The 25806-nt window shown below is 39.3% G+C and overlaps 1 protein-coding gene and 1 non-coding gene across 2 annotated transcripts in view; both read left to right on the top strand.

Moving 5' to 3' along the window:
• Positions 1 to 25806, top strand: part of CDK6 (cyclin dependent kinase 6) — a 236161-nt gene that overhangs the window by 13275 nt on the left and 197080 nt on the right. The window lies entirely within an intron of this gene.
• Positions 22772 to 22874, top strand: LOC112825373 (U6 spliceosomal RNA). Its single transcript, XR_003208672.1, has one exon. It is a non-coding gene; the product is annotated as a U6 spliceosomal RNA (small nuclear RNA).

The raw sequence follows: 25806 nt of genomic DNA, 5'->3' as shown, positions 1-25806 counted from the left end.
TTTGTTAAAGTTGTTAAACATTTGCATTCTGTTCTGCAACCACAACTGTAGGTCCAGTGTTATAACTCCATGAGGTCAGAGGAGTCTTTCTTTCTTAAATACAGACATCTGGATTCTCATTTTTTAACTCTGCATCACTTTTTAAAAATTGTACTCTATTTTAGTGCACTTCTTATTTAGACCATGACGTTTTCATGCTGTTTTGTTTTTCCTGGAGTTTACAATTGCCTTTCTATTTATTCATGCACTGTTTGCCTTTATCACAGCCTAAACTTTTTTTTTCAAACACTATCATACCACCCATTTCTGTTGAATTGCCCATTTCCTGAAGTTTCTCTGAAGTTTTGGTTTACTCTTGACTAGTTATTTACTGGGCCTGATGAACAGTTCTCTTCCTGAGACTTTTTTACTGCTCCTTGGGTTAGAGCCACTTATTCCTGCATCCTGGCCTTTCCTCTTTTGTGGTTCACACCCTTGTTTTGCTAGTATATGTTTGCAAGTAACTTCCTAAGAAACTGTGTGTGGAAGATAAGCTTTCTGAATCTTCACCAATTTGGAAACATTTTTATTGTTCCTCACATTTGATTATAGTTTGACTGTTTTTAGAAGTCTAGGATGAAAAATTTTACCACTGAACTTGAAAGCCATTGTTCTCTCTGTGTTCGTTGTTGTCCTTGAGAAATCATCTGCCAATATGATTTTCTAATTGGTTTTTAGTAACTTTTCTGTGTGGGAACTACTAGGATGTGTTCTTCAGAAATATGTGTCTATGTGTGGTCCTTTTTTAAATTAAATTTGCTGGGGGTGCCTGGGTGGCACTTCAGGTTGAGCGTTCCACTCCTGGTTTTGACTCCGGTCATGGTCTCAGGATCATAGGATCAAAGCCTGCACTGGGCTCCACACTCAGTGGGGAGTCTGCTTGGGATTCTCTCTCCCTCTCCCTCTGCCACTCCCACTTGCTTGTGCTCTCTCTCTAAGATGAATAAATAAATCTTTAAAAATAATGAATGAATGAATGAATTAAACTTGCTGGGCGTTCCAGAAGATCTGTATGCAGATTTATTTCATTTTACTTTTAAAAATTACTTCTTTATTTATTCTGTTCTTTCTTTCTGAGGTTCTCCTGCTAGTCAGATATTTGATCTTTTATTTGGGACCTTGAAGTCTCCTAAAGTTCAGTTTTACAAATTGCATCTTATGTGTGTCTTGCCTTCTTTTCCTCTATTTTCTAACTATTCTATTTGCTTTGGTTTTGTTTTGCTCTATATTCTAAAGAAATCTTCTCTATTATTTTCCTAACTGTTTATTGAATTTACTCTTGGCAGTTGTATTTTAACCTCAAAGTATTTTTGTTGTTCTCGGCTTGCTTTTTTTTTTTTTTTAAGCATTTTGTTTTGGTTTTATGGGTGTAATATGTCCTTGAATAGCTCTAAATGTTTAAAAACTTCTCCATATTATCTTTGTTTTAGCAAATGTTTAGTTTTTAACTTTGTTTTCCTATTGCTGGATTCCTTCAATGCCTGGTGATGCTTGGCTATCCTTTGCTTTTTGAAAAAAAAAATCAAGTTTATTGAGATGTAGTTTTTATGCAGTAAAAGACAGCCATTTTAGGATTGTATTTTTTGAGTCCTGACAAATTTATATGCCCACATAACTACTGTCAAAATCAAGATCTAAAATAATTCCATTACCCGAAAAGTTCCCTCAGGCCTCTTTGCAGTCAATCTCTTCCCCTGACCTGGACCCCTGGCAATCACTACTTTCTGTCATTATAGATTTTATTTGTCCTTTCTAGAGTTCTATATACATGGTATCAAACAGCATTGTGTTCTTTTGTATCTGGCTTTCATCACTAATTTTGAAATTCTTTCATGTTTACTATATCAGCAGTTCATTCTTTCCCAGTAAATGGCTTTGACACAATTTGTATATCCATCCACATGTTGATGGTTATTTGTGTTGCTTCCAGTGTGGGGCTGTTATGAATAATGCTGCTGTAAACATTCATATACAAGTCTTTGTGTTGATATGACATATGCATTCATTTCATTTGCATAAATACCTAGATGTGGTTTGCTGGCTTGTATGGCAAATGTTGTGTTTAATTTTTAAAGAAATTGCCAAACTTTTCCAAACTGGTTGTACCATTTTACATTTCCCCCAGCAATGTGTGAAGATTTCATTTGATTTGCGTTCTATTCCAACACTTGGTATTGTCAGTCTTTTAATTTTAACCATTCCATATTAGATGTGAACTGATATTACATTGTGGTTTTAATTTGCATTTGCCTGATGACTAATGTTGTTGAACATCTTTTCATTTTCTTATTGGCAAGTCTCTTACCTTCCTTTGGGAAATATCTATTCAAATATTTGACCATTATTTAAAATTAGGTTATCTTATTGTATTGTGAAAGTTAATTATATGTTTTGGAAAAGTCTTTTGCCAGATATATGTATTGCAGGTACATCCTCCAGGCATATGGCTAGCCTTTTTCTTTCTTTCTTTTCTTTTTAATGATGTCTCTCAAACAGAAGATTTTAATTTTTTCTAAAGTCTGACTTAATCATTCTTTTCTCTAATGGTTTGTCCTTCTTTTATATCCCATCTAAGAAATCTTTGCTTACCCCAAAGGCACCCTACATATATTTTTAGTTATGTTTTCTTCTAGAATTTTACAGTTTTTGCTTTTATGTTAAGTCTGTGATACATTCAAGTTAAGTCTTTGTGTGTGGCTTGAGGTAAGAGTTCGTTTTTCTCCTTGTAGATACCCAGCTGTCCTAGGACCATTTGTTGAAAAGTCTGTGCTTTCTTCAATTTGGATTACATTGGCAACTTTGTAAAAAATCAATTGACCATAGACATTTGGGTCTATTTCTGGACTCTGTTCTGTTCCATTGATTTATATATCTGTCTTTTTGCCACTGCCATGATGTTTTACTTACTGTAGTTTTACAGTAGGTCTTGAAATTAGGTAATGTAAGTTTTCCAACTTTGTTCTTCTTTTTTAAAATTGCTTTTTGCAATTTTGCCTTTTGAAATATTGCTAAGAATTTTTACATCGCTGTTTATGAAGGATATTCTGTAATTGTCTTTTTTCATAAAGTCTCAGATTTTGGTTTTGAGGTAATGCTGGCCTTATAAAATGAGTTGATAAGTGTTTATAGCTCCTCTGAAAGATTTTGTGTAGCATTAATATTAATTCCTTCTTATACCTTTTATAGAATTTACAGGGAAGTTATCTGGGCCTGTTATTTCATTATGGGAAGGTTTTAACTACAGTTTCTACTTCCTTAATGGATATCAGGCCATGTAGGTAGAATTACTTTTTGTAATTTGTATTTTTCAGGGTATGTGTATGTGTAGGTTTTTTAGTTTATTGGCATAAATTCTTTATTCTCTTTTATCTTTAATGTCTGCAGAATCTGTGGTGATGACCCTTCTTTCATTCTTGATATTGGTAATTTGTATGTTTTCCCTTTTTTTTTCTTAATCATACAGGTAGAGTTTTGGCAGTTTTATTGATGATAAATCAGTTTTTGGTTAATTGCCTTTGTCATTTGTCTATTGTCTAGTTTATATTTACTTTTATTTTTATTTTCTTTTTCTACTTACTTTGGGTTTTTCTCTTTTAGCTTCCTAAAATAGAAGCTTATTAACTCATTGATTTTAGAATTTTCTTCTTTTCTAATGTAAGCATTTATGTTGTTTTATTCTCCTCCTGTAAATTTTGGTATATTTTGGTTCCATTTTCATTCAATTCAAAACACTTTAACATCCTTCTTGACCCATGGGTTACTTAGATTTGTGTTCTTTAATTGCCGAACACATACAGGATTTTTTCCCTTCCTTTCTGTCTAAAATTGTGTTGTGATCCGAGAACAACTCTATGATTTTAATCCTTTTTCAATTTATTAAGACTTCTTTTAGTCCATGTAGTTTATCTTGGTACATTTTACATTTGATTCTTTTAAAAATATTTTTCATTTTCCCCCTCATTATGTTCACGTTTTCCTTTAGGCCTTTTAGCAGATTTATAATATTCATAATATTTAAAAGAGTTGCTTTTATGTCTTCGGTATTCCATAATCTTGGTCTTTTCTTGGGTCTATTTCTGTTGCCTGAATTTTCTCCTGGTTATGGGCTACATTTTCCTGTATGTCTGCATGTTTAATACTTTTTTATTGGATGCCAAACATTATGAATGTTACATTGTTGACTGCTGGATTTTGTTCTGTTCCTTTAAAGGGTGTTGGACTTTGTTCTGATGGACAGTAAAGTTACTTGTGGTTCAGTTTGATCCTTCAAGGCTTATTTTTAGTTTTTAGGGATTTTTTTTATTCTTTTTATGGGGAGGGGATCTAGTGTAGGCTTTCCTTTAGCATAGGCTGACTACTAAGGCATTAGCCTTTTGTAGTCTTTTCTTCTCTGGCTGGTGGGAACAAACTAAAAAGATTTCTTGCCCTTTGTGAGCTCTAGGAATCATTCAGTTTACAATTTCCTGGTCGTCGTTCTTCCCTCAGAAGCAGTTTTTGCCTGGTCTTGTGCAGTTCCCTATGTGCAGGTTGATATTCAGGAAAGGACTCAGTAGACCCCCCACTTCCCCATGTAGATTTCTGAAGCTCTTTTTCTGGATGGCTTTTTGTTCAGTACTCTGTCTTACAAATTTTAGTCACCTCAGCCTCCTTGTCTTAGCTTCTTGATATCTTCCTACTCACCTCAGTGGTATACAGTCCTCACTTTGGTTCCTCCTCTGTGTGCCTGTGGTCTGGAAATTGCCTCCACACAGAAAGCCGCCAGGGCAGTTTTGGGCTTCCCTCACTGATATCCCTTCTCTCAGGGATCACCAGTCTATACTGCCTAGAGTCTGGTATCTGAAAACAGTTGTTTTATATATTTGTCCAGTTCCTAGTTGTCTGTGGCAGGTAAGTCTGAACCCTCTTGCACTCTTACTGCCTTGCATATCCATTAGTTTTTTTCGTTGTTGTTGTTTTGTTTTTTGTTTTTTATAAAAACTGGGTAGCTATCATGGCTGTTAAATAAGACTTTTTCCTCCCTGCTAGATCTCATTTCTTTTTTTTTTTTTTTTTTTTTAGATTTTATTCATTTATTAGAGTGAGAGAGAGAGAGCACAAGCCGGGGGGAGGAGCAGAGGGAGAAGGAGAAGCAGGCTCCCCGCTGAGCACGGAGCCCAATGCAGGGGTCGATCCCTCGATCCCGGGACTCTGAGATCATGACCCGAGCTGAAGGCAGACGCCTAATTGACTGAGCCACCCAGGTGCCCCAAGATCTCATTTCTGGGAGGCTCATTTGGAGTAGGGATGGAGTATCTTTTATCAGGCTCAGTTGGAGTAGGGGTGAGAGTATCTTTTATCAGGCTTTACTTTTGAGTGAATGGGAAAACTGGCTGTCAGGGTGAGGAAGAACCCCCAAATGCCATAATAAGGTTTTATCCCAACATCTTCGGTATGGGGATAACAGTGGGGAATGCCGACCGGTGCAGTTACCTGGTACAGACCTTCCTTCAGTTGACTCCCCTGCTTTGGCTACATTTCTCTCTCCCTTTCTCCATCACACCTGCTGGCTCAGTCCGGCTCCTGCTTCCTCCACAGTGCCCTCAAAGCTTGTTCTAGGGCACTGGCCTTCCCTTCAGTAAAAATATTTGAGCATGCCCCTGATACTCACTGACTTATAAGAATTACCTCTGTATGCAGATATATTTGTATATACGTAAATGCACAAAAGTGATGATTTTGAAATGAAAAAATAAAAAATAGCCTATAATTAAAAGGTATTTTCTTAATATGGTTCCTGAATTACATGTTCACCAGTCTAGAGACCACTGTCTTTTTGGTGACTTTCTCTGTCAATTTCCTCCATCAACTAGCTTCTATTTATTTTCAGTCATCCAGAAAGTCTACTAAACTCTCAATTTTTTTTTTAATATTTTATTTATTTATTTGACAGAGAGACAGCAAGAGCAGAAACACAAGCAGGGGGAGTGGGAGAGGGAGAAGCAGGCTTCCTGCCAAGCAGGGAGCCCGATGTGGGACTTGATCCCAGGACTCCGGGATCATGACCTGAGCCAAAGGCAGACACTTAACAACTGAGCCACCCAGGTGCCCTAAACTCTCAATTTTTTGATGGCATCTTTCTTTACTTACAGGTTTTATTTCTTTTTCTCTAACAGTATATTGAGAAAGACTGGAGGCAAATATTTGCAATGGGTCTGCCATTTTTTTGTTGTTGTTCTTTTTTTTAGAGAGGGAGTGGGGAGGGGCAGAGGGAGAGAGAGAATCTTAAAGCAGGCTCCACGCCCAGCGCAGAGCCCTAGGCAGGGCTCCATCCCCCAACCCTGAGATCATGACCTGAGCCGAAATCAAGAGCTGGACACTTAGCAGACTGACCCACCCAGGCGCTCTGCATCTGCCATTCTGAAGTGGAAGTCCCATCTGATATATTTCTTAAAATAAAACATTAAATAATTAAAATGTCATTATTTCTTGCAATTCAGTTTGCTTTCCTGAGTGGGAGCAGAAGGGTGCCACTAAAGGTAGTGGCCTGAGAATTGCTTATAACCTGTAGGAGGTTTTATTTATGCAGCAGTTTTCACATTTGGATAGATCAATAGTAGTGTGACTCAAGGAAGTAGCCCATACATTTCACCAGGAGCAAAAATAAGTTGAAGAACACATGCTCTGGAGACATATGGAAATCGTGTGAGATAGACTTTTCCCCTATTTTTGTGACATTCCTTAATTTTGCGGACAGCCTGGAAAAGAGCTGTATATGTAGAAAGAACATTGTCACCACCTTCCAGTTGCCTGTTGCACCTGGTGATCTACAACCATGGTCGTTCTTGGTTTTCATACTGTCATTTCTAGGTTTTCATATAGCATCCCAACAGCTGGTGTAAACCCGTAACATGCAGTAACTAATTTGACATCATAGTGGGAACGTTAGCCAATTGATTTTTCTTCAGAGAAACCAACTGAAAAAATAAGCCCACTATGAATTAATTCTTTGCAGGAATTTCCCATGTCTGATGATTTAAAAGAATAAATTCTGCATGTAAATGAATCATTACAAGCTTAATTGAAGCTTGTTGGATACTCAAGATTACTCACTGTGGTGTGTTTCTGATGGAGACAGGAAGTGAAAAAGCAAGGTCTATGAGATTTTTTTTGTGCATGAAGTCTCAGCCAGTCTTTTAATGTTTCTCATTGAGGCTTTGGTCACTAGGGTGAATGACTCAAGGTATCTATTGCCGCTTAGCTGTTTTTTAAGGGGGAATTTCCCCCCACGCTCCTCCCTTCCCCAAAATAGCTAATTATATACTGGAAGTTTCAGTACATTGTTCACAGTTTGTGAAGTCAGCATATTTCTGGAAGCTCACTGTGAATGTAGTTCTCAGCTGTACTGATGCTTTTGTTTCTCCATCTCTGCAGCCAGCACTGTACTGTAAGGACACAATTCTATTGCTATTTTTTCCCTCACATTTGATGTGGTAGTTTGCATACAGCTGCAGAGTAGACAGTTACCTTTGAAAGGAACATTTGGCTGCTCTAATTTGATTAAAGAAAACCACCTCAATCATTTCTAGACTGAGAACGTTTTCATTTTAACTTGGCAGTAGGAGTTGGGAATGTACTCACTGCACTTAGATATGTGGGGGAGCAGTCGGAACAAAACCAACTGCTCAAATGGAGACAGCTTTGGTGCAGTTGTTTTTGTTTTTTTTGTTTTGTTTTGTTTTGTTTTTTTTAAGGCAAGCAGTGTTATATACGATTGATTCTCTTTCTCTCCCTCCCTCCCAAATTTTTTACAGCCTTGATTTTCACCTCTGTTCCCTTTTCACAGGCTTTTCCTTAGCATTTCCAGTAAGCTGATTGTGGCTGATTGTGGCAGGGGTAGAAATGCCACCCTAAAGTGATCTGAAGGACTTGGAGGTCCTCAAAAAATTCTCCCATTTCTATATAAAAAGAAAACCCCAAGTCATAAATGACTATGAGTTGGACATGCTTTCCTGGCCACCATTGAGTGGCTAAAAAAGTTTTTCGACCATGCATGCACAGACCAACGTTGGGAATTTAGTTGAAAGTTGCACAGAAGAGAATTGCTTGCCGTCAGAAGCCTGCAGCCCTAGTGCTAGACAATTATCTCACATATGTCTCCTGATGAGATAGAAGAAAGTCTGATCACCGGGTCAGTATGACAGTTGAAAATACATTCTGCTGATTGTCGGTTGGCATCCACTTTATCCATATGTTAATGGAAACGATTGAGCAGGGGCTTAGTCTGTAGGGTAAACCATGAATGAATTCATGAACCACAGTTCAGCAATGTAACATGTGGTGTTCTTGGGAAGGTACTATGGTGGCATCCTAAAAAGTTTGTGAAATTTTAAATAAAAAGTATGAGGGTACACATGGAGTCTGGGAAATACAACCACATTATTATTAACTGAGCCTTGGATATTATTGATAACCTAAGAGTCGAAGTCTAATGTGAGCTCACATTCACATTCTCCCCCATGACAGTATGACTTGACCACGTTGTACTTCTCACCTGTCTAAGCTTTAGTTTCTTCATTTGTAAGATTGGGACACATATTAAATGATGTTTCTGAATTTAGGTTCCTGTTACGTGTTTGACACTTGGCAGATACTTAGTTAGCTCACTGCCTCTTCCTCCCCTCCTTGGTATCACCATTCAACTACTTGGAGTGTTTTGAGAGGGAGAGTGGTGTTCATGGAATGTGTGGCCGAACTCAACAAAGTCCTCTTGAAATTCTGATATTATGTGCAGCTCTCATTCTCTTAGACATAAATTATTAAGGCTAGCAGGACTCTGTCAAGTCCGCCTAGCTTTTCTATGGATAATAAGCCCTAGGCAGACATTATATCAGGTACTAGTTAAGATAGGAGCACAGTGGATATGGAAATTGTTCAGCAAATGTTAGCTGTTGGATAGAGTTATGTTGTCATCTTAAATTCTTTTCCGTCTTGTGTCATCTCTGGGTGCTAAAATCATTTCCACATTTAATCTCAAGATTTAATGAGGTCACCCCAGTCTGTTCTTCCTTTTGAGAGTTAAGGCCAAGAGGCAATCTTCCTGTTTTGTTTTCACACACAGTCGGGAGAATGTAAATCTTTTCAGTCGCGTCTGGGTCATCTAAGTGTACAAAGACTGAAGAGGGACTGAAAAGGTAATTGCCCAAAGGCCACTGCTACATCTGGATTTGGCGACCCAAGATTTCCAGTAGATACAGCTTGGTAAATGTAGTGGAATCCCTGGCGAGCTCACAATGCTGATTTGTTCCATAATATAACTGAAAAAAATTACTTCCGTGCAATAAAATATTGCAAAAAGTAATGCTTGCTGAGTTTGTTCAGTTACCAAAATTAAAACATTAAACAAGATTTTAAAAGTTAATTACCAGTGATTGAGGAAAAGTTGATTTAATTTGAATACGTTTTGGAGACCTGTAGAGATTCTGCAGAAAAGTGCTGAGGACTAATTCTTGATGTCACTTCAGACTTTCTTTTTCCTCAGTAACGTATTGTGATATTTCTCATATATAATCACCTTTTAAAAAACACACTTTTATATAGCCCAGTACTCCTGAATACTGTCCATGTCCTACTGTTAGCGTTCCCAGATTTGTCTTCTTGTGTGGACTCTAATCTGGGTGACAACGTAAACATTCCAATCCAGTGAAATTATTGAATGTGTTTAATGAATTGCTTGGAACCTGAGACCAAGATTTGCTTTTATTCCATTTTTTAATAATGTCTAATTCCTTTTTGCATGGTGGTTGTCTACTTAAGTGGTATTAATAGAGTTATTCTCACAGCTGGGGGGATTGTTATTCCCATTTTATAGATAATGAAACTGACACAGAGAATTTAAATGTCCTGTTCAAGGTCACCTCAACTCCAGGTGTTATTTCCCACATCTAGGGTTTTCTCTTTAGTACTACAGGTGTTTTAGTCATGCCAGGATCATTTGGATATGACTGTTTTGGTAATGCTTCTTTGGGAATTAAATGCAAATAAACTGTATGCTAGCAAGGGCACACTGATTATTTAAGGAGGAAACTGGCTTCTGTTATCAGGAATTGGGGTATAATCACTTAATTTGACATACTAAATGCCATCTATATTTTAATTTAATTTTTCTAACAATTTGTTTTAATAGTCATACGTAGAGACAAATGCTCATGGAATTGGGACTGTTAAGTGAGGTTGTTAGGGTTCATGCTGCTCCTCAACATGGTAGCAGTCAGCTTTCCAGGGCCTTGCCTCCCCTAGGCAGTGAGAAAAGGAAGAGCATGGCAGGTCAAAGGAAGTACACTCACCTCTGAACCTGGCACCAGAAGTGCTGACGAGTGTGTCACTTACACTCCTGATGACTCAGCACTTCCTGGTTTCTCTCTGTCGCTGTGCTAGGGCTAATAATATCGAATGACCTTGGTCCAGACTGAGCGTTTCAGGGAACCTTTGGTTTCCTTATCATCAGACATTTGAAATCAGAAATGATTCTTTCCTTTCTGTTGCACATTAAAATTAATGGTACTAGGTATGAGCCGTCGTATTCTGCGATGGATTACGTTTTTTTTGTTCTTAAGATTAGAAGTAGCTTTGGCTCTGGAGTATAATAAATAAATACATCCTTACCTCTCAACATAAGGCAGTCCTGTTATATATGGAATTCATTTGGTCTTTCTATTGTTTCTGTGCAGTCCGATGACTGGGGCAGAGGTGGAAGGAAATGAAGTTCAAACTACATTTGCAGCGTATTTGCTACATTGATTTTAGGCAAGGCTTAGGGACCCAAGATGCTGAGCAGGGAGGGAAACTGGGTCTGTTCCATCGGGACCCTCATTGCTCTCTGAAGAGTCCAGCGCAGCCCCCTCTGTGAGTGAAACCAAATTGTATTTACTAATTAGTTTTATATTTAGAACTAGCCAAAATTATTAGGCTAAAAAGCTATTAGTATTGAGACATCTGGAGATGAAACATTTCAGAAAGCCTTGAAAATTTTAGAAAACCTTGAAAATGTTTTACCTGTTTTCCCGGGCTGTTACAACATTAATTATAGGACATGGTTGAGAGTTTATCCATGTCGACAGCCAATTTGTTTAAAAATTTATGAAGCAGTTTCAAAGTTATTTTATACATTATCCAGACATAAAGTTTCTCTAGAAATGTTTTTATTATTAAAGACAATTTCAAAACAGTAGTTTTACAGTAGTTTTAAAACAGTAGTTTACAGTGAAGAGATACAGCAAAAATAATGCTGTGTATGGGGCACCTGGGTGGCTCAGTCCTTAAGCGTCTGCCTTCGGCTTAGGTCATGGCCCCAGGGTCCTGGGATCCAGCCCCACATTGGGCTCCCTGCTCCGCGGGAAACCTGCTTCTCTTCCCCTTCCCACTCCCCCTGCTTGTGTTCCCTCTCTCGCTGTGTCTCTCTCTGTCAAATAAATAAATAAAATCTTAAAAACACGTAATGCTGTGTTTAAAACAGGTATTTATTATCCGATGCTGCTTTGTGTGTTTTTATCTTTACAAAGGCCCCTAAATAGCAAGAATTTAACTGCTTCTAAGTAAGCAAAAGTAAAAATTCCTACAGAAAACATAGCCCTGACCTTTTTGCACATGTAATCCAAACGAAAAGTTGGCTTTGAAGTGGTGTCTTGTTACATAATCATAATGAAAGTATGCAGTAATATGTATTCCTTTGAATGTCTTTCATTCAGAAACATATTTTTGTTTATTCGACTATCTTGCCAGCTGAAAATGGATTATGTTCTGGTTGTTTCATCTAACCACCCAACTTCAAAATACTTGAGAAATTACATGAAGAGCTTCATTCCAAAGCATAACATTTTCAGAGAGATTCAGACCATTGGAAAATTGACCATGGAATTTCACTCCATAGATGATTAAAATAAAAAACAAATAATGGGAGAAGATAAGCAGAATTTAGAAACCCAGGTTTTGCCAGACAGAACACCTGTCCAATCAGCAGCAAATTATTTTAAAGAGCATTTACTTTCTAGAAGGTACTTAGTGTGGGTCATTTGTTTCAGACATGTCTACAAGCATTTCTACCAGATTCTTTGGCCAACTCAGCATTGAGGAGTAGAGCATTCAGAAGCATCACAAATCATTACAAAGAGATGAGAATTATGACCAGTACAGGCAGAAACAAATGAAACCCCTTCTTTTCTTGGGTGTTCTCTGAGATGCTGCTATAGGAATCTGAGGATTGGTAGCATTTGCTTAAGACTCCCAAGTTTCTGGTGCTGCCCACAGTACAAAAACTGACATTTTGATGCCTTTTGCATTTACTCATCTGCTGATTTAGTGAGCATTCTGCATATTGAGAATTTCTCTGCAAGAAATTCTACTTATCACTAAAAAATAAAACTATACGAGTTTTTTTTTTTAAAGATTTTTATTTGAGAAAGAGAGTGCACAAGCAGAAGTGGGGGGAGGGGCAGAGGGAGAGGCTTGGGCTCGAGCCTAGTGTTGGGCTGGAGTCCAGGTCCCTGGGATCATGATCAAGCTGAAGGCAGACACTTAACCAACTGAGCCACCCAGGCACCCTTCCCCATATGAAATTTCTAATTTTTGTAATTGTTTGACATTTTTAGGGAAGTCTTTTTGTTGAGTTGCCTAATTGAGGAATTGAACACTCCAGTTAATAAGAAAACCTAGTTAATTGAAAGTTGTCATCTCTTCTGACCATTAAGACCCATTTTCAAAGAATTAGAATATGACAGATAACGTTGAACACTAAAACTTATAATTTAATACTTTGTTGATTATTGAGAAAATATTTCAGGATTTATACTTTATTGTAATCCTTCCCAACTACGGTTACGATGAACATGGCCTATTCCTGCTATTTAGAGAATTGGCAGTTAATAAAATATTAACTTAGTTATATGACTTGGCTATCCGTGAAAGAGGAGAGAATGCCTTACGTCTTGTCTGTTGAAGAAACAAAATCTATTGTGTTATGTTTTGGTTAGATATAAAATTTCATTCTTTTTTTTTTTAGAGAGGGAGGGGAGGGACATAGGGAGAGAGAATCTTACGCGGACTCCACGCTGAGCTTGGAACCCAACATGGGGCTCAGTCTCACAACCCTGAGATCATGACCTGATCCAAATCAAGAGTCGGATGTTTATCCAACTGGGCCACCCAGGCGCCCCTAAAATTTAACTCTTTAAATCTAGAAATTATGGAGGGAAAGGTTGAGAGGTTGAGATGGAAGTAGTGAAGAGCAAGCAGGGAGTTTAGGTAAAGAATAAACTCCTAAACACTGAGAAGACAAATGTATAAGAAGAAGAAAATTCTGAATGTATAGAGGTAAATAAAGTAGAGAATGACCCCCCAACATTAGAGGTCAAATTAAAGAAATAAATTATTTTTTAAAGTTTTGAAATATCATGAGTAGGTCAAAATTAGGATGGCAAAAAACTCCTGGTTCTGAGAGAGTTTCCCTAGACTAGACAGAAAGACAGAAATGACGTTAAAGAAAGTAGAAGGAAAAGAAAAAAACACCTAAAAGTGCCAGAGAGTAATTAAGAATTAAAATGAGTTTGGATCCAGAATTGGTGAGAGCTACAACTTCACTGTGGTTTATCTTAAATTGTTGACCTGTTACCCAAAACCTGCATTTGTTTGTTCTTTTCATACTATGTTTTTGGTGGGAAATAAAGTAAATTCATCTTACATTCATCAGCTTTTGGTCTTACAGTAAAAACATATGGATAAAAATGTTGTTCTACTTGACATGCAAATAAGAGTTTTTGGTCTGTTCTACATGGTGTAAAATTCCTGTTGGTTTTCATTATTGGCATTATTATATGTGGTATCTTGTGTCTGTTATCCAGTTACAGAGAAACTCTTGCATATGTTAAAATGTGAACTGACTTCTTTAAACAGATAAGTGGTAATGAATTTAGGACATTGGATTCTTCATTTCCCCTTCACATCCCTGCCACTCTTCATGTGGGAACATGTGCATATCCATTTTGCACTTAATTGCATGTGTTTATAAAGATGCTAATCAAGTGGTTAAGTAGTGATAAAAATAAAGGAATAGTGGTGGTGGGGAATCACTAAAAAACAGTTATCGAGTCTACAATCGGTAGGGGCGCCTGGGTGGCTCAGTTGGTTAAGTGTCTGCTTTCAGCTCAAGTCATGATCCCAGGGTGGTGGGATCGAGTCCCACATCTGGCTCCCTGCTCACAGTGGGGAGCCGCCTTCTCCCTTTCCCGCTCCCCCTGCTTGTGCTCTCTGTCTTTCTGTCAAATAAATAAAATCTTTAAAAAAAATGGTCCTAGATACATTCTCAAAATACATTTTTAAATTTGGGGGGGAGTTTGGAAGAGAGATATATATACATACATATTTTAAAGATTTATTTGAGAGAAAGCGCATGAGCACAAGCAGGAGCAGAGGGAGAGAAACTCAAGCAGACTCCGTGCCGAGCACAGAGCCCAGTGCAGGGGCTCTGTGCTCAGTCCCACGACCCTGAGATCAAGACCTGAGCCGAAATCAAGAGTCTGATGCTCAACTGACTGAGCCACCCAGGCGCTCCTGGAAAATGTATTTTATATATATTTTGTAAGGGGAAAATAACTATCTAGTTTTACTTGATGTTGAGGATAAGAAGCTTCTATGGATAGGATATTGTAATCATACCTTTTTCAAGAAGGTAGGTTTTCTTAACTTTTTTTTAGTAAAATATGCATAACATAAAAGTTACCATTTTAACCACTTTCAGGTGTACAATTCAGTGGTATTAAATACATCCACATTGTTATGGAGCCATCACCTCTATCCAGCCCCAGAATTTTATTTCTCCTTCTCTCACAAGAAGATAGATTTTTGTCTATTTTATTTATTTATTTTAAGATTTTATTTATTTATTTGACAGAGAGAGAGAGAGTGCACAAGCAGGGGGAGTGGCAGGCAGAGGGAGAGGGAGAAGCAGGCTCCCCGCTGAGCAGGGAGCCCAATGCAGGGCTCGATCCCAGGACCCTGGGACCATGACGTGAGCCGAAGGCAGACCCTTAACCAACTGAGCCACCCAGGCACCCGAAGAAGATAGTTTTTTTTTTTTAAAGATTTTATTTATTTATTCATTTGACAGAGAGATAAAGAGAGAGCACAAGTAGGCAGAGAGGCAGGCAGAGGGAAAGGGAGAAACAGGCTCTCCACTGAATGGGGAGCCCAACGTGGGACTCGATCCCAGAACCGTGGGATCATGACCTGAGCTGAAGGCAGGCACTTAACCGACTGAGTCACCCAGGTGCCCAAGAAGATAGATTTTTAAATGACATTTTGTCACCAGATGAGAACCAGGCGGTAGTTCACGATACAGACGGCAGGCTTAGTGTTAGGAATAGAAATAATAGAGACCCACTAAAGCTAGCTCAAGAAAGAAGGATATCACTGTAAATGCACAGGCCCTTCATGAGAATCTTTACACATTTGTCTTCTTAGGACAGGGGATCTGGACTCCAGGACCCTATAAGGAGTGCCTGTGGTCTGTCTTGCACCAGGGAGTTGCCTCTGAGTGTTTGTCCTCACTACTTCCTGTGTGTCTTCATACCCAGGGCTTCCTCATAACCTCCACATCCAGGGGCCTGTGGTGGTCTTCACAGCTTCTGGGTCTGTGTGAGGTTTTTGGTGTGGTGCCCCACAGCAGCATGCAAACACTGGTTTTTAGTTCATATTTCAGAGAGTCTGAGGCATGGTGTGTGGAGGGGAAACAAGCCCCAGTCTAGGAAAGACTGGATTTTTGCCCTGGTTTTCACATGGTGAAGAAAATTGGTTGACATTTGATTCTTTGTTGTTCTAGCTAAATTCTGAGTCTTTAAGAAGCAAAATACCGTGTTTGTCATGAAAATGCAGCTTTAGGATAATTCTTTTTTTTTTTTTTAAGATTTTATTTATTTGACAGGGGTTGGGGGGAGAGAGAACAGAGGGAGCTGCAGGCAGAGGGAGAAGCAGACTCCCCGCCGAGCAGGGAGCCCGATGCGCAGGACTCGATCCCAGGACCCTGGGATCATAACCTGAGCCGAAGGCAGATGCTTAACCGACTGAGCCACCCAGATGCCCCGCTTTAGGATAGTTCTTAAATCGTTTTGAAGTTTGACTAAGCGATTCAAAGCCATATATGTGTTCCTAAACAGGTTTAAAATTGAATGCCAACACTTAACAGTAGCTTTTGGCCATAGACACTTGAAGAAGTTTCAACTTGAGAACACTGAAGATGTTCGAAGAGTAGGTTGCATGGATGAGCATAATCAGTTCCTGGCCACAGCGATGCATAGAACTTACTCATTTTGGTGGGAAAGTCATGCTCTTCAGATTGAAAAATTGGAACATCATTATAGAAAATGGATTTTTATTTTAAACCATTGAGCAGGAATGCTGCCTGGCTTCATGATGGCTAGAAGACACCTTACGTATAATTAACTCAGTGGCAAATGCTTTTATCAACACACCCAAATGAGCAGCATCTCTTCTGATCCTAGATGACTTGAACTCAGAGAAGGGGCAACATGGTGGTGATGCTGGAGGGGCAGGCAGCTCCACAGATCAGCTTCCGACGCCTCCCAGGTTTAGCCCTGGCACTCTGTATGTGCCTACTTTGGGGGCACTGGTTATGTGACCAGTTCTCTTCCACTGATGCTGCAAGCACCCTTGAATTGAGAGAAAGGCCCATATGTTTTTTTAGATTTGAAGAAATTACAGACTTTTGGAGCTACTCGTATTCATTTGTTCAGTCTTTGAACTGGGATTATCTATACAAGCACTGCTTGACCAGTATTTCTCTCCCAAGATCACATTACAGCAGTGGTCTTCAGCTGGGAGCAGTTTTACCTCTCGGGGGATATTTGGCAATCTCTGGATGCATTTTCTTTGTCATAGCTGGGGAAGGGTGTTGCTACTAGCATCTAATGGGGGAAGGTCATGGATACTGTTAAATATCCTACGAGGCACAGGACAGCTCCCTACTGCAAAGACAGTGCAAAATGTTGATAGTGCTGAGGTTCAGAAGGCCTGCATTACAGAAAGGCACTGGTTAACATCAATTTGTAGGAGGCAAAAAATAGTCAAAGTCTGTGGTATAAATTAGGGGAAACACAGAGGCCCAACACTATTTAGCATTGATAAGGTTAACATTCATCCAATTAGCACCCTCATGTTAGTCTTTCCCTTACCATCAATGGGTGAGAAGAGGAAAACCCAGAGTAGGGATAACTTTCTTCCTTACTTGTTTAATTGGGAGCGAGACGAGATGGCTGAGATGAATGGAGCTAAGGTCAACTGGAAAGTTGGGGATTTCCTTAAGAGTGTGGTTTGGGACTGGAATCCACGATGAAGGGCAGGAACTAAAAGGTTGTTGCATTTGTCCGTTTATTGAATTTTCATCAGTTTTATTTTATTCCTGCTGGGGAATCCGAGGTTTCTGAAAAAGGACTAAGAAAGTGGGACGGCTCCTTTGGCCCTTCCTTACAAGAGGGTACGCTTATCCTCAAGTGAAGAAAGCCTCAGGGAGTTCCAGACCACTGACACCTCGGATTAGAGCCCCCTCCAGCTTCTGGATGCATCGCCTCCTGTCTGTTCTTTATTGTCTTTCGTAGATCACAGCGCCTGGTCTATCGGGTTTTATGGTTTTCCTTCCAGTGCCTCCATTTATAAAATGTCATTAACCCATATGGGGGGATTAAATAAAATAACCAGTGGGGAAGAGCTCCCAAGATGAAGTGAGTGATTCTGAAGTTTATAAATGTGGTAGATGACATCGATAGGTTGAGCTTTCACCTGTTTTTCTGTTCATCTAGACTTGACCCTGGAAGATTAGTTTCCCTTCTACTTGACGTGGTCTGATATTAACCAAATCCGAGAGGTTTGCCTGTTCACTATGCACTCGTCTTCAAAGGTTAGGCTCTGATCTCATCAGCTGCGTTAAGAGCATTTCTGGAAATGTGAGTCTTCGGTTGGCCATTAAGTTTGATCCCCCTGGTTTAACTCTGTGTTCTGTCTTGTCCTGTGGGTCCGGTGCTTATGTCACACGTGCATGTCTTCTTCCCTCAACTATAATGAAAGATCTTTGTGGATAGAGCTCACGACTTTTTCTTTGGTGATTAGCATGCTGCTGAGCATACTGCAGGTGCTTAATAAATGCTTGTTTGGTGGATTGTGTGAGATAATTCTATTTCTTTAGAAATTACATCAAAATAATAAGCACAAAGGCAGCCACAATGATGGGGTATTAAAAAAACTTGAAAAGATTAATTACTACCAGCCATCCTAACATGGGGTTACATGGGGAACGGTAGGTTTTAAAAATAGTATGAGAACATATGCAGAAGTGAACACTATCCCTCAATAGCAGTAGTTTCTCAACCAAGGGAGATTTTGCCCCCAGAGGACATTTGGCAATGTCTGTAGATATTTTTTGGTTGACAGTTGGAGGGATCCTACTGGTATCTAGTGGATAGAGGCCAAGTACGCAGCTAATCACCCTAAATGCACAGGGCAGTTCCCCACAACAAAGAGTTGTCTGGCCTCAAATGTGACTAGTGCCCTGGTTGAGACATCCCAGTCCATAGCCTTGTGTGGACACCACCATGAATGTCCTTTACCGCCTAAAGGAGTGAGAACGGGCAAAAAAACAGTGCCTGTTTTTATATGGAAGAAACTATTATATATTATAAACTCCTGCACAGTGGGAACTGCAGCTATATACATAAACCAGAATGGTCTGACAGTTAAAAAGATGTGTGATAGCTGCTTATGTAATAAACGGGTGCTTTATGTCTTTGGCCGTGACTTTGGAAGGAGAGGACAGTAAGTTGAGAGAATTCTCTTAAGCATGTATGCACCTTTCCACGATTTTAGAAAATGAGAGGCCTTTGCTAACCCAGAAAGATGTATTTGAATATTACATTTTTGAAAGTCACATTTTTAATAGGCTGGAATTCCTCCGAAAGTTTTGATAGTTAGAGCACTGAAGCATGTATCCTTCTGTTTTTTCAAATATTTTTAAAGCTTCCTTGAAGAATGCTTGATGGTTTTTAAGGTATAAGAATAATGTGCTTTCCCTCCTGAAATTAACTTTGGGAGGTACTTTTGCTGCATTCAGTGGCAGGATGGTACAGTGGGAAGGACCGTTCACAGAGGGATCCTAGGCGGTCCCCTTAACCATGCCCACCCCACCCCCCAGTTTGCTCATTTTCAGAAAGGGGGACTGAGACTTGATGACCTTGGCTTCGAAATTCTATGTTCCTATAATTTTAGTATCAAATAGTAAAAAAAGAGAGAGATTGTGCAAAGTCTTTTATGAGAGAAATTTTGAAGGCATAAATTATTCCAGTTTGTTTCTTAGAAACTGAAGAAATAATCCTTTTCTACAAAGGCTCACTCCCAGTGTTTAAAGAAAGAAAGGAATTCCTGTTATAAGTAAAAGTTGTCCCCACCTCCAAACAAAATAAAAAGGGTCAAGTAAAATTTACAACTGATTTTAAAATGTCATTGTTAGCTAATTTTGAAAATTTTTGCCCATTTTCTTCTATGTGTTTATACTTAAGTATAAAGAAAACATTTCAATAGTACTAATAATGCTGAGTTTTTCACACTAGCTTCCAGAAATTGGCTGTTTGTAGAGGTAAAACACATTTGAAGGCTTTATTAAGGTTTTTAGTCTACCATTTAGTAAGTTATTGAGCTCTGAATGAAAGGGTGAAGCTTTCCTGTTTGCTGCATGGAAAATTAAAAGGAACCTTGAAATTTCCTCCTTTTTCCTAAAGTGGCAATTCAGATATTCACAAAATTGAGGATGTTATAATATCCCAAGAAATGAAGCTCGCTTTTGTGGTGTCTCTATTCTGAAGAGACTGGGAATTTGGTTCTGGCATATTCCAGTTTCCACAGGGGCATATTCTAGAACTCGGGTATTAGGATTGCCTGATTTGAAGATGCTTTTTGGATGGACCCAAAGATGCTAAGGCATCCAGTTACAGTTTGGATCTCATTCCCAGAGATAATGTTGCCTACAGAGAATAGCAGTATGTGACATGGGATACATTCATAAAATAGTGCCGTTCCACCTAGCAGAGGTTAACTGAGAACCTCCTGAGTGCAAGGCACTTAATATAAACAATATGTACAGTGGGGAATCAAAAAGTATATTAACGGTCCCTATTTTCAGTGAGTTCATGACCTAGCAGGAGGAAAGACAGAAGGGACCCATGCAAACTACTATAGTACAAAGAATAAAGTAATACGGACCACTGGGAGTCACAGGTACAATTCTAGGCTACCTCAGAGGAAGAAATTGTTTAACTTGTGGGAGCAAGAAAGTTAGACTCCACAGAAGAGGTGAACAATGAGCAGAATCACAAAAGTGGAGGTGAATGATGTATGATGCATGGCAGATGAGTCTGAGGTGTTGAGTTGACCAGAGCGAGAGGGGAAGGGAAGGAAGTAGTAGAGATACGCACAAGTGACGGGAATAATAAGAGAATAATAGAATAAACCAGGTTGAAATAGAATCTAGAGACAAGCAAACTAGTTAGGAGATGGACCATTTCTTGGGGAGAGAGAAAAAAAATGGTGGCCTAAATCGGGATAGTTTCCTCAAAATGAGAGGAAAGTATGAGAGAGTTGAGTGCAAGAATTGGCCAGTCTGGGTAGCTGGTTGAGTGTGTGGGTGAGCAGGGCCATAGAGTCAGCAGGATGAATTGGGGTTGGTTAGCCTGAGTAAGAGAATGGTGGTCTACAGTTAGAAATGGGACTCCCAGGAGAAGAGGTGGGTTTGAGGGACACCAGTGAGTTCTGTTTTATTAAACAGGTTAAGTTATATGCGCTCTCAGGAAGTAGCCAAGGCAGAGTTATAGTTGAAGTACAGGAAATTGCAAGCTCCAGAGAGGAATCCAGAAAACCTATGACATTGTTAAAGGAGACGTAGATCTTTTTGAGTCCCACATTTGGAATACCATATTGTGCATAATGTGTCCCACCGCAGGGAGCAACCCACAAACACCCCATGTGCAAACTGAGCACACGAGTAGGCTTGTGTCACCAGCTAAAATGACTTGTTAAGACACACCAGTTTTCACAAGCACAGGTTTTTTTCAAATCATGCCTCAGAAACAATTGCTGTCCGTAGTAGATCTTGAGGTCACTGTCAAATTGGATACAACATATTAAATCAGTGACCGAGCAAGAGCACCCATATGTTGAGGGAAAAAATAAGACTGAGAATGGAACCTCAAGATTGCCTGCATTTAGGATTGAAAGAGAAAGAAGAGTCAGGGAAAAAGAGACCAGAGAAGGAGAGGGAGAAAAGCAAGATAATTCAGGGAAGTCTTGGAAGGGGAGAGTTTCAAGGAGAAGGAGGCCTTTCCTTCAGGTATCTCAAGTGCTGCCAAGAGGTTGAAAAGACTGCATTTAGTAGTGGGAAGTTTACCAGTATCTCTCTAAGACAGATTTTGCTGGAAGAGAGAGAAAGGGGGGAAGCCAGGTCACAGATAACAAAGGAATGAGAAAGTGTAGCACAGAGAGTAGACTATCATTAAGTAAATTGAGGGGATGGAATGTTGTTAGAATGACAACCAGGTTGAAATAAGAGTGGTTTAACATTTTTGGTGTCATTATACAAGGGAAATATGAGTGTGTTTGTAGATGCAGAGGAGAGATTGGAGAGGAATGATAAAGAATAAAAATTGAGGGGCTCAGTCGTTAAGCGTCTGCCTTTGGCTCGGGTCATGATCCCAGGGTCCTGGGATCGAGCCCTCTGTCGGGCTCTCCACTCGGTGGGGAGTCTTCTTCTCCCGTAAGTTCTCTGTGCGCGCGCGCTCTCTCTCTCTCTCAAATAAGTCCTTTTAGAAAAAGTAAAAATTGATGAAATGACTTAGCAGAGGGTGGAGGGCACAGTTGGTGGGGGAATCCTTTTCTTGTAGAAGAGGATACTTTCCTGTGAAACATGAGGGATAGAAGACCCAGGAATGAGGCAAATGGCTTTGATTTTCTTCCGTCACAAGAAAAGACCGTATGCAGGGAGCAGGGAGGAATTGGGAGCCCTAGGTGAAGGCTGAAGGAAGTGCCTGGAATTAGGCAGAGAGGGTGGAGGAAGAGAAGCCACATGTTGAGGACCAGAAAGTGGAGAAATTGGGTGTCCTAAGAGGGTGGAAGAATCTGAAGTGATTAACATCCCTGAAGTCCCTTAGCCATAGAGAGAGTGTCCTTCATTCAGCTACAAATGAAGGCTTTATAATGTGCTAAAGGTATGCATCAAGAGAAGCCTTATGCTTTAAAAAACATTGTTCTAATACGTGAGATAAAAACTAAAATTCTTAAGAATAAGTCATATTCATCATCATCTCATAACTAATCTTTAATTGAACACTTAACATGTCCCAAGCCCGATTTTGCCTATCATGAATGGTTTCATCTTTACAGCAACCCTTCTGAGTTTACCGTAAAGTAAGTAGTTTCCTTGTTTTGTGTTCTTTGTTTATTGTTTAAAAGCCAGACGTGTGTGTATATATACATATATACACATAATATATGTACACGCAGATCATTTTTTGGCATATGCTAAGAGTGGATTAATTAACTTATGTGTAGACACTTCAAAATTGGGTATGATATTTGTAAAAGGGTGATATATTTTATAAAATATATAAAGTATTTTTAAGAACTCTTCATAAAAGAGCTCAGTCTGTCAATTATGCTCATTCAGCAGCACATATACTAAAATTGGAGCGATACAAAGATTAGCATGGCCCCTGAGCAAGGATGACATGCAAATTCATGAAGCGATCCAAATTAAAAAAAAATTAATGTGCTTGACTGGGCTTATTAAGAGTTAGGTGAGCCTTCCATAAAACAGTTACTATTTGTTGAATTCCTTTTTCCTCAAAATGTTAACTTAGAGTTGAAATGCAAAAGAAGAGATTTGACACAGCATTTTGACATTTGACATTTTAAAGTAATTTCATTAGATCATCAAGCTCTGAATTATTGAAGATTGTTCTACTGTAAACAGTTCTTTCCATTATCTTTCTTTGAATTAGAAACAAGTTGCCTGCCATCTGCCTGGAAAAAGATAAATGTATTATGCGCTAAAATATACAAAGATTTTGGCATTATGTCTTCTCTGCTTTTTATTAATGAATGCTTTTGTCTAGTCTTACATCAGACCAAATAGAACAGATTTGTGTTTGGAATAGTTTAAAGCCAGGAACAAAATTCTCTGTAACCGCGTTGACAAAAATTCACTTGAAAAGTCGAATCTCACCCGGGAAGAGTCATTTTCTTTCTTTTTTTTTTTTTTTAAGATTTTTTTATTTATTTATTCGACAGAGAGACACAGCGAGAGAGGGAACACAAGCCGGGGGAGTGGGAGAGGGAGAAGCAGATTCCCCGCTGAGCAGGGAGCCCGATGCGGGGCTCGATCCCAGGACCCTGGGATCATGACCTGAGCCGAAGGCAGACGCCTAACGACTGAGCCACCCAGGCGCCCCGGAAGAATCATTTTGAATCTTATTTCTACCCCCAGCACACCCAAGCAAGGAAGTAGACTCCCAAAGTGGCTCCCAAACACAGTGATTCCAATCATGTGGAGACAGTTTTGCTACCTGCTCTATCTCCAGTGTTGGCGCATCCAAGGTGCCCAAGAACCTACTCTTGATTAATTGGCTGGTTCTTAGTGGAGGGTGAGGAGGAGGTGTTTGACAAGGCCCACAAGGGATTCTGTATTATTTAGTCCTCACCCTTCAGCATTACCCACCCCATGAGGCAATTTATAATTAAAACATTTCGGTATAAACTAAGTCTAGTATTAGCCTTCTCAGAAGTGCTTCTATGTGCTGCTCAAAGAGATAGTCACTTTCGAAGTTCTTCTAGCAAACCTGGGTAAATATGTGCTGAGGTATTGTCTTTATTCTTACAGTGTAAAGATTGCATGAATTAGAAGTCAAAATGCAGAAACATTCTGTGACAGTGTGGAGAAAAAGTATGTCTCAAGGTCAAGGTAACCACTGTTGCCTTTTCAGGAGTCAGAATGATGGCGGGCTGCCCAGAGACAGGGAGCCAGTGCTGTGGTGTGGTTGCCATGTTCCAGGATCTGCCTGGCATTAAAAGCTGGAAGCCCAATTTTATAAGTATACCTAGAGGGTTTGAGAGTCCAGGGATGACCGACTCATGCCAGCCTCATAAGAAACCAAGGTTTGAACCAAAATGTTGATTTACTCTTTTCCAATAAAAGCTGTACTTTTCGAGTGTGCTCAGATCTGCCAACCAAGGCATTGCCTTCTCTGCATGCTTATCTGTGGGAGAGCCAGATTATAGTGGGACAGTGGCGCCGTGCATGTGGAGCCCATGCAGGGAATGGGCTGATGATCTTAATGTCTGATGGCCTCCAACCCTGTGCTCAGTGCACCCGTTTTGACTGTAGAGGAGGAAGTTCTGTTTGTCACACAAACTCCCTCACCTGTGACAGGATCTGAGCCACACTGCCAAGTGGGGTCTTTTCCAGAGTTTGCTTTTGTAAAGATGAAATATTGGCTTTTTGTGGAAGTAAGTTCAATTGATTACGCTGTGCTCTGTTAGTTGCCGTCACAGCCTTAGGGACAGCCTTAGATTTGAAACACTCCTAGTCTCTTGGGTCTTTGCTGTTGGCAGCTCATCCTCAACACTTACACTGTGATTTTCCCAGCTTCTCTCTTAGAGTTGTTCCTCCATTTGATTCAGGGGCTAACACGTTTTCTGTCCCACGTCCTACTTAGGCATACTTTTGTGTCTCTTCATTCAACTGAGATCCCTGACTGAAAACTAACCTCCGACAGATAACTCTTTGGCATATCATTTAACAGTGGCATTTGAAAAACGTGCAACTGGTATATAAGTGAAGTATTTTAGAGTTCTCTAGTATTTTACTTACCTCCGTGGTTAACGAGTACTAAATCATAAATTCTATACTTTGCTGTTTTAGAATTTCCAAGGATGATTTTCTTTGAGTATCTAAAAAATAATATGTATCTATTTAAGGGGGAAATGTCCCACTCTTACCAACTCAGTTTTTCTTTAAGAAACCGCTGTTCTCATTCTGAAAGGGAAATATATGCTGTATATGAAAAACATAAAGAAGTGAAATATCAAAGAAGGAGGTCAGAAACAATAAAATACAGCAAATAAACAATATTTATACATTTAGCCACTTGCAAAATAGGGTTATATTTCAGGTCATTCTGTAAGGATGTTAGAAAGACTGAGAAGAGACTGTGAACTCTCAGGTGTATTATCCTTTTAGCATGTCAGATCAGGTCAGTAAAAACTGTGACATCATAGAGCAGCTTGTTACCTGCTCATTTCTCTGTTAGTTAAAGGGGGCTATGTAGCCAGTTTTGCTTTTTGGTTTTACTTTTAACAAAGAAATAGAAGCTTAAGAGGGCAGTGATTAAATATCTACATGTCTGTAACCTTTTAGAAGTTGTATAAGTATTGTCTGTTCCCAGGGTCATATTTTTCAAAACTATTGTTCATTACCTAACAAAATGAAAATATTTTAAGTGATATCCTATTAACAGCCAGGAAACACTCGTCCTGACATTAGTAGGTTCGTGTTTAGCAGGCCAATGCTGAGCTCTGACCTTTGTATATACTACTTCCATATGCATAATGTAAAAATCTATAAAATTCTGACAAAAGCGAAACTGGTTACATTAAAATATATGGGTAGTTGTGCTTAGAGAATTGGACAAA

The sequence above is a fragment of the Callorhinus ursinus genome, unplaced genomic scaffold (genome assembly GCF_003265705.2).
Source record: "Callorhinus ursinus isolate GAN/ISIS: 27379988/994484 unplaced genomic scaffold, GSC_fseal_2.0 scaffold12, whole genome shotgun sequence".
Classification (NCBI taxonomy): Eukaryota; Metazoa; Chordata; class Mammalia; order Carnivora; family Otariidae; genus Callorhinus; species Callorhinus ursinus.
This window is presented reverse-complemented; position numbering and strand designations above follow the sequence as displayed.